The following is a 7399-nucleotide window of genomic DNA, read 5'->3' as shown; positions in this document are numbered from 1 at the left end:
TCAACCCGTATGTTTGCTACAGACATGTGCCTTAATTTCTCTTTCACAAAGACGGTTCAATCTTTATTACTTGGTCATTTCTATTCCTTACGACCTTGCAACCAAAGCCACCCAAGGATTCACCTCTCTAACAATACTAGAATATTCAGCATCGACAACCACCAAAAACTTGCCTAGTTGGTCATTAAAATAGGTACAAGTTATGATTGTCGGAGTAAGCCACCACCACGTTGATTTTAGCGAAGGATGACCCATCATAAATTAGTCAAAAAAATCAATAGAAAACATTTCTTATAATAACAATATACGTATGGTATTGTTTGTTGGTTGCAATTGCATCGATCATTGGAGTAACTATTTGTGATAGTTACACTTGTGCAATATTGAGATTGTGTCCTTATTGCGTCACCAATCTTGGTTTCCTTTTAATTTGTGGCTCGGCAATTTGCTGTTAGTTGTGTTAAAACTAGACTAACGTTTTGTTATTCATTCATTGCCACTTTTACATACTTGTGGCTCGGCAATTTTTATAATAACATTTCTTATAATAACAATATACGTATGGTGTTGTTTGTTGGTTGCAATTGCATCGATCATTGGAGTAACTATTTGTGATAGTTACACTTGTGCAATATTGAGATTGTGTCCTTATTGCGTCACCAATCTTTGTTTCCTTTTAATTTGTGGCTCGGCAATTTGCTGTTAGTTGTGTTAGAACTAGACTAACGTTTTGTTATTCATTAATTGCCACTTTTACATACTTGATAATTCATCCCAAATTAATACACATGAAAACCATAAATAGTTTGACATGTCACAAATGAGTTTTATACCATTATCACTTTTGGTTACTTAACCTTTATAGTGTGTTGTCATGACTATGTCATCATTATTGTTCTCTAAAGTAGACTTCATAAATTTTTACCATTATCACTTTTGGTTGCTTAACCTTTATAGTGTGTTGAGTTTTACAACTCCTCACAATGCGATGATCTCTTCAGTTGTTTATTTTTGTTCTTAAGAAAGGTGGCCCCAGAAAAGCTAGTGAACTCGCAAATAATATGCAGGACACATAAATCTTTTTTCTTATAAACTAGAAACTGGAACTCGTCCAAATAAGTCCGTGTACAGCAGATGGATGGAGGTTGTTATGGAGAAATAGTATTTTGACATGAAGGAAGCCGTATGTTGTTTTTCTTTCTCACAACCTTTGTATAATCTATCTTTTGAATATTTAATATATGGTAAACCAATTACCTAATTATATATTGTCAACCTTGAGATATTCTTGAAAACGTAATGTAACACTCATTTGTGACATAGTCGTGACAACTCTGTATTTTGAGTTAAAGAAAACATCGACTTACAGATAAGCTAACTCAACATTATTCAACACATATCTATCGTTTGGGGTTATAGAACTTTTATTTTATACTTCCTCTGCATAAGTTGTTTTCCTTATGAGTTCTTGATTACATCAAACCCTAACATGATCCTCCTCAAGGTTCATATCACATCCCTTCATCTTGCTCATCATGTAACTTAAATATTAGTTCCATTTAATAATATTTATTAATGTTGATTATATTGTTAACTTTCAATTCCATATGGTAATATATTAAAGTAAAAAGCCTGACTGGCTTATAAAGTTGTTTAAAATTCTTAGAGGAATTTGAAAGGAATAATAAAATATACCCTCCCATTAATTATAGTATAATTAAACAAAGATAAAATAACGCAACAACCCTACTATGTCTTGTGACTTTGCGCATTCACTCCGTAAAGTTATTTTCATGCATTTTAAGAAACAAAGTTGATGTCGACCAGCTTTTTTGGTCACTGTCATCTTATATACTAGGTTACATAGGTCATGTAAACACTTAAAGTTGACGTGACTTCATTCTCTATATGATTTGACATTTTTTAGCTAAAAATAATAATAATAATAAAAATAATAATAATAATAATAATAATAATAATAAAACCTCTCTCTCTCTCAATAATTAATCACAGAGGCATAGTTTCAATAACCCCGTTTTTCTGATTTTGACTGAACGCAATCCAAAAACCTTTCATCTTGCATCTCAAAAAACCTTTTTCTTACAATCAATTTGAATTCGCGAAACTCAGGAATCATGGCTAAGATTATAAGTAACGATTATATGTTTTCTACATGTAACCATGGTTTACTTTGCAATAAACTTGACAAATCGTCTCCTGTAATGATAAAGATGTTGGTGTCCTCTTCAAAATTGGCAACATCTTTAACTTGCGGATCATCGGCAGACGGTGATGTCTTTGGTCGGAAGGTGGCTTTAGGCGGTGTTCAAAAAAGAATGGTCTTTACCCAAGCAGCTGATGCATCTGATGTTAAAGTTTGCTTTCTGATTTCAACCCATTAACCTTTTTCTTCATTCAGTGTCGATTCTTACAAAAATTTATAGAATTTATGTGATTTATACTAAAAGGGTTTCTGCAATTGCTCGTTATTGCTTTTGATTATTGTCTATACTTTTCCCTGTCATGAAGATTTGGGTTTTGGAGTTAGCCTTTAGGTTTCTTCTGATATGAATTAAGTATAAAATTTGTTTCTTTACACCAAAATAACAAGAAAAAAGAAGAATTTGATGACATAACTAGATACAAATTCTTCAAAATACTTAATTACTATTTCACCATGTTCATAAAACCCGGGAATAGAACCGAATTCATGGGCATTCTTGATGTTGTTCTTCCTTTTGATTGTTAAACTTTCTTGTTTTCTTCCAATTGTCAGTACATTTGGGCGTTGGTCTGGTGGATTAAACTAATTTATGAATGTTGAAATTGTTATGAAACAGATGAGTTTAAGCATCGGGAAATCTTTACGATGGTGGGAGAAAGGTCTTCAACCATACAAGAAGAAAATAACAGGCGGAGAGAGAGAGAGAGAGAGAGAGAGAGAGAGAGAGAGAGAGAGAGAGAGAGAGAGAGAGAGAGAGAGATTGATGGGCCTTAAGTTTTATTTATTATTTTTTTTTGAACTAAAAAAATGCCAAATCATATAGAGAATGAAGTCACATCAGCTTTAAGTGCTTACATGACTTATGTAACCTGGTATATTAGATCTCCGCGACCAAAAAGCAGGTCGGCATCAACTTTCTTCCCTTAAAGGGCAAGAAAATAACTTTAGTGATTGAATACGCGAAGTCACAAAACATAGTAGGACCGTTGCATCATTTTCCCTTAAACAAATTATGAAAAATGTTGGAAAGAACTCACATATGTACATAATATTGATATTCACTAATATTGTAGCTAACGTCCCAATATATCATCATAGTTAGGCCGATATTGTTAAGACTGGTAGATCTTATGCATCAGGCTTGAAGCATTTTTATTGATCAAACAAGTTGACTACAATGATAAGGCTCATATAATTAGAATAATTATGAGCACATATGAAAGATCTGTATGCTAAATAATCATTGTAGAATGATATTTGATAATAATATATAATCCTAAATGGTAACACCAACAACAACTTGATGCAAATATATTATTTATAAAAATCTGATTCTTGATACATATTTATAACTCTTGTAATTAATTAGAAATTATTTGTCTCATGGAAATATTAATTTTCAACGATAAGTATCATAATATATCATAAGCTAGAGTGAGAGATTTTTTTTATAAAAATCTCTTTCTTTTCTTATTAAACCGTAACATGGAGAGGGAAGAAGCTATTCATGCTTTTGATTATTACTACCTCTGTCCCATATTTATTATCCACTTTTGACTTTTGAAGTCTTTATTCTTCAACTTTGACCTTAAATATTTTTGTTTTTGATATATAATACTTGATGCAAAATATACGAATGAATTTTGCTTTAAATGTGTTTTCATTGTTATAAGTTTCATCGAGTAATTTATAACACAAATAAAAATATTTAAGGTCAAAATTGATGAATAAATATTTCCAAAAGTCAAAAGTGGACAATAAATATCGGACGGGAATGTAAGGAACATACTTCTAAAGTAAGGATTGATATAATCATGAAGCTTGGGTCTTCAAGTGTTAAGACTCATGGGATAAAGACTAAACGGAAAGAGCTTAAAAATTAGATATTCTCTTCCTTTTCCTCTTGATGAATTTCACCACTTTATCCATCTCTTTGCTAGGTTTTCTATGCATCACTAAACTTAGAATAGGTAGCAGAAAAATCAACAATGATATACCTATGTGTATATGTAACCTAGGATCTAAGTTTCATAGTAATTACAGTTACCCTATTAAAAACGTAAATAATAAGGAAGAACAATAGACCTCCTTTTATGCCAAAGACGTTCGAGCTTGAGACCTCGTGTGTACCACCTTGCTTGGGTGAAAAGGAGCCAAACTAAAATCTCTATCTTAGTTCACACCCAATAAACTCAAAACAGTATAATAAAAAAAACAACTAGAGAGGAGATGTTCTCACTAAGAGTACTTCCACAATATGGAGGGAGAATAATAGGGAAGAGTTCAACCAAGATGAGCAAGGAAGAATGAATCCGTGAGGCCCTATTTATAGCCTTGGATATCTTCCTAGGTTTTGTACTCCAGCCTATGTGGGATGGGATGAAAATTTTGAAATCCACCCTATGGGATAAGGATAATTACTTTGGACACCATTTCCAATAGTCTCCCACTTGGAAAAGTCATCAACTATATGAGGTCTAATACTTCTCTAATAGTCATTAGAAATAATGTCATCTAATGCATTTGTCGACTCTGATGTAATTAACATCAACCCTCAGATAAGTAATCAACTATTCATTCGTTCTATCAGATACCCTTATGAATTCGAGAAATGGATAATGACCAATCTCATAATTAAAGATTATGTTTCCCAATAAAGATTTGTGATGACTTCATCTGACTACTGAATCGAACACATCAATTCCATTCAGGACTCGACAAAGTACTTAAGATGTCAGCACCAAATCATCGAGAGGCCCATAGATATCGCTTCTCCAGTTAAGGTAAATGAATGAATTCGCTCTGACTACATGTTTTTTGTCTATTTCATTATATAATACATGGACATACCACTTATTGCTACCGGTTACGGATAATGTTGGAGTAAGCTAATACACAATAGAATCATAGAGCAAAACCCCCACATGTATCTAGGTTTAAAGAATAGAAGGTATTATCGTCTTAGAATTACTCAAGACTGAAACCATGAAGTAATATCTAAGAGTGGGTTGTTCCAATACTTAAATCCCCATTAGTTACTCATGAGTGTTAGCACAATCTATAGGATATATACAATTACTATGGTCAATCCATTGCTACTCATGGCAATCTTAAATCACTACTTACTTCCAAGAGTATGACCGTTGTGGAGGTTTGAGTAAATTAATACTCAGGAAGGGGTTCTAAACATGTAAAAGTGAAACACAGTAATAAATTAATAGAAATGATAGCATCACTAGCATTTTATTAAGTCTCCATAAAATAAACATCAAACTACTTACAATTTATACTGTTTAAATGTTTCAAGAGTTATCAAACCAACAACTAAAAAATTAGACCATATCATCTGCAAATCTAATGCATATAGATCTAGTATGACTATAATTCTTGATCTTTGATAATATATTTGTGAACGGATTAGCTAGATTATCCTCTCATGAAACTTTGTTCACAACAATGCATCCTTCCTCAACGCGATTCCTCACGTAGTGGTATATCCTGAGTATATGTCTTGAGTTACCATGGTCCTTGGGTTCTTTAGTCAATGTGACTGTACCCTCGTTATCATAGAAGATTTCTATATGATCCTTGATGCTCGGAACGACATCAAGATCATCAATAAAATTCTTTAACAATATAGCTTCTTTTGAAGCTTCATTAGCTGCTACATACTCTGACTCACAAGTAGAGTCTGCCACCATCTTCTACTTGGAACTCTTCTAAGTGACCGCTCCTCCATTTAGAAAGAATACCCATCCTGAATGAGAGCACGAGTTATCTTTTTCAGTTTGGAAACTTGCATTGGTGTAACATGTAATTCTTAACTCATCTTTGCCACCATATACCAAGAGCATATCCTTTGTTCTTTTTAGGTGTTTCAGAATGCTCTTTACTGCAGTCCAATGTCTTTCGCTATGATTTTCCCGAGATCGACTAACCATGCTCAGAGCATATGATACATCAGGTCGATTACATTTCATGGCATACTTGATCGATCCTATAGTAGAAGCATATAGGACTCGAATCATTCTTTCTTGTTCATCACAAGAACGAAGACATTGAGTTTTACTCAATTTAATGCCATGTTGCATGGGTAGAAAACCTTTCTAGGAATCTTGCATCTTGAAACTCTTCAAGATCTTATCCAAGTATGTACTCTGGCTAAGTTCTATTCTATGTTTTGATCTATCTCTATAGATTCTTATTCCAGGTATGTATGCAACCTCTCAAAGATCCTTTATAGCTAAACAACTCCCAACCCAAGTTTTCACACCTTGCAATGTTGTGACAACATTTACTATAAGTAGTATGTCATCAACATACAACACTAGGAAGACTACAATACTCCCACTAGATTTGATATATATACACAAGACTCATCATCATTTCTAGAAAATCCAAATTCCTTGAAATTTTCGTCAAAGCAAATATTCCGGTTGTGAGACTCTTGTTTTAGTCCATAAATGGCCCGTTCAAGCTTACACGCTGTATTCGAATATTTTGGATCTATGAAACCTTCATGATGTTCCATATACACATCCTCTATAAGTTTCCCATTAAGGAAGGTGGTTTTCATATTAATTTTCCATACCTCATAATCATGAAAGGCATCTGTGGCAAGAAATATCCTAATAGACTTGATCTTAGCTACTAGTGAGAAGGTTTCCTCATAGTCAAATCCTTGAGTTTGAGTGTACCCCTTCACAAACAACCTAACCTTGAATGTGTGCACATTACCATCAATGTATGTATTTTTCTTGAAGATCCATTTGCACCCAACAGTTTTAATTCTAGGTATGGGATTAACCGAATTCTAAACTTGGTTGTCATACATGGATTGGATCTCGCTATCCATGATTTCCTTCCACTTAGTAGCGTCAGAGCTAAGCATTGCTTTCGAATAGTTGGATGGCTCATCCATACCAATTAGTGTACAATCACTGATCAGTACGTCTCATTCTATGGTAATATGGAAACCATAAAACTCAAGAGGAAGATGAATTTTATTAGATATACGAAGGGGAGGTGGAGATATGTTAGTTGGCTTAACAGATTGCTCAACCTCATGTTGAGTGCTAGTGTCAACTAAAGGTTCTTAATCACCTAACTCTTGAATCTCTTCAAGATCAATTTGGCTATCACTCGCCTCTTTGGAAATTAGATCCCTCTCAAGGA

At 33.5% G+C, this 7399-nt stretch overlaps 1 long non-coding RNA gene across 1 annotated transcript; it reads left to right on the top strand.

Annotated features, from left to right (window-relative positions):
* The first annotated feature begins 2040 nt into the window (after positions 1-2040).
* Positions 2041-3078, top strand: LOC145134079 (uncharacterized). Its single transcript, XR_013718889.1, has 2 exons — positions 2041-2375; positions 2841-3078. It is a non-coding gene; the product is annotated as an uncharacterized LOC145134079 (long non-coding RNA).
* The last annotated feature ends 4321 nt before the right edge of the window (positions 3079-7399 follow it).

The sequence above is a fragment of the Lactuca virosa genome, chromosome 8 (genome assembly GCF_052849685.1).
Source record: "Lactuca virosa cultivar CGN04683 chromosome 8, Lactuca_virosa_CGN04683_v6, whole genome shotgun sequence".
In the NCBI taxonomy this organism is placed as follows: domain Eukaryota; kingdom Viridiplantae; phylum Streptophyta; class Magnoliopsida; order Asterales; family Asteraceae; genus Lactuca; species Lactuca virosa.
The sequence above is the reverse complement of the archived record's forward strand: the minus strand, read 5'-3'. Positions and strand labels throughout refer to the sequence as shown.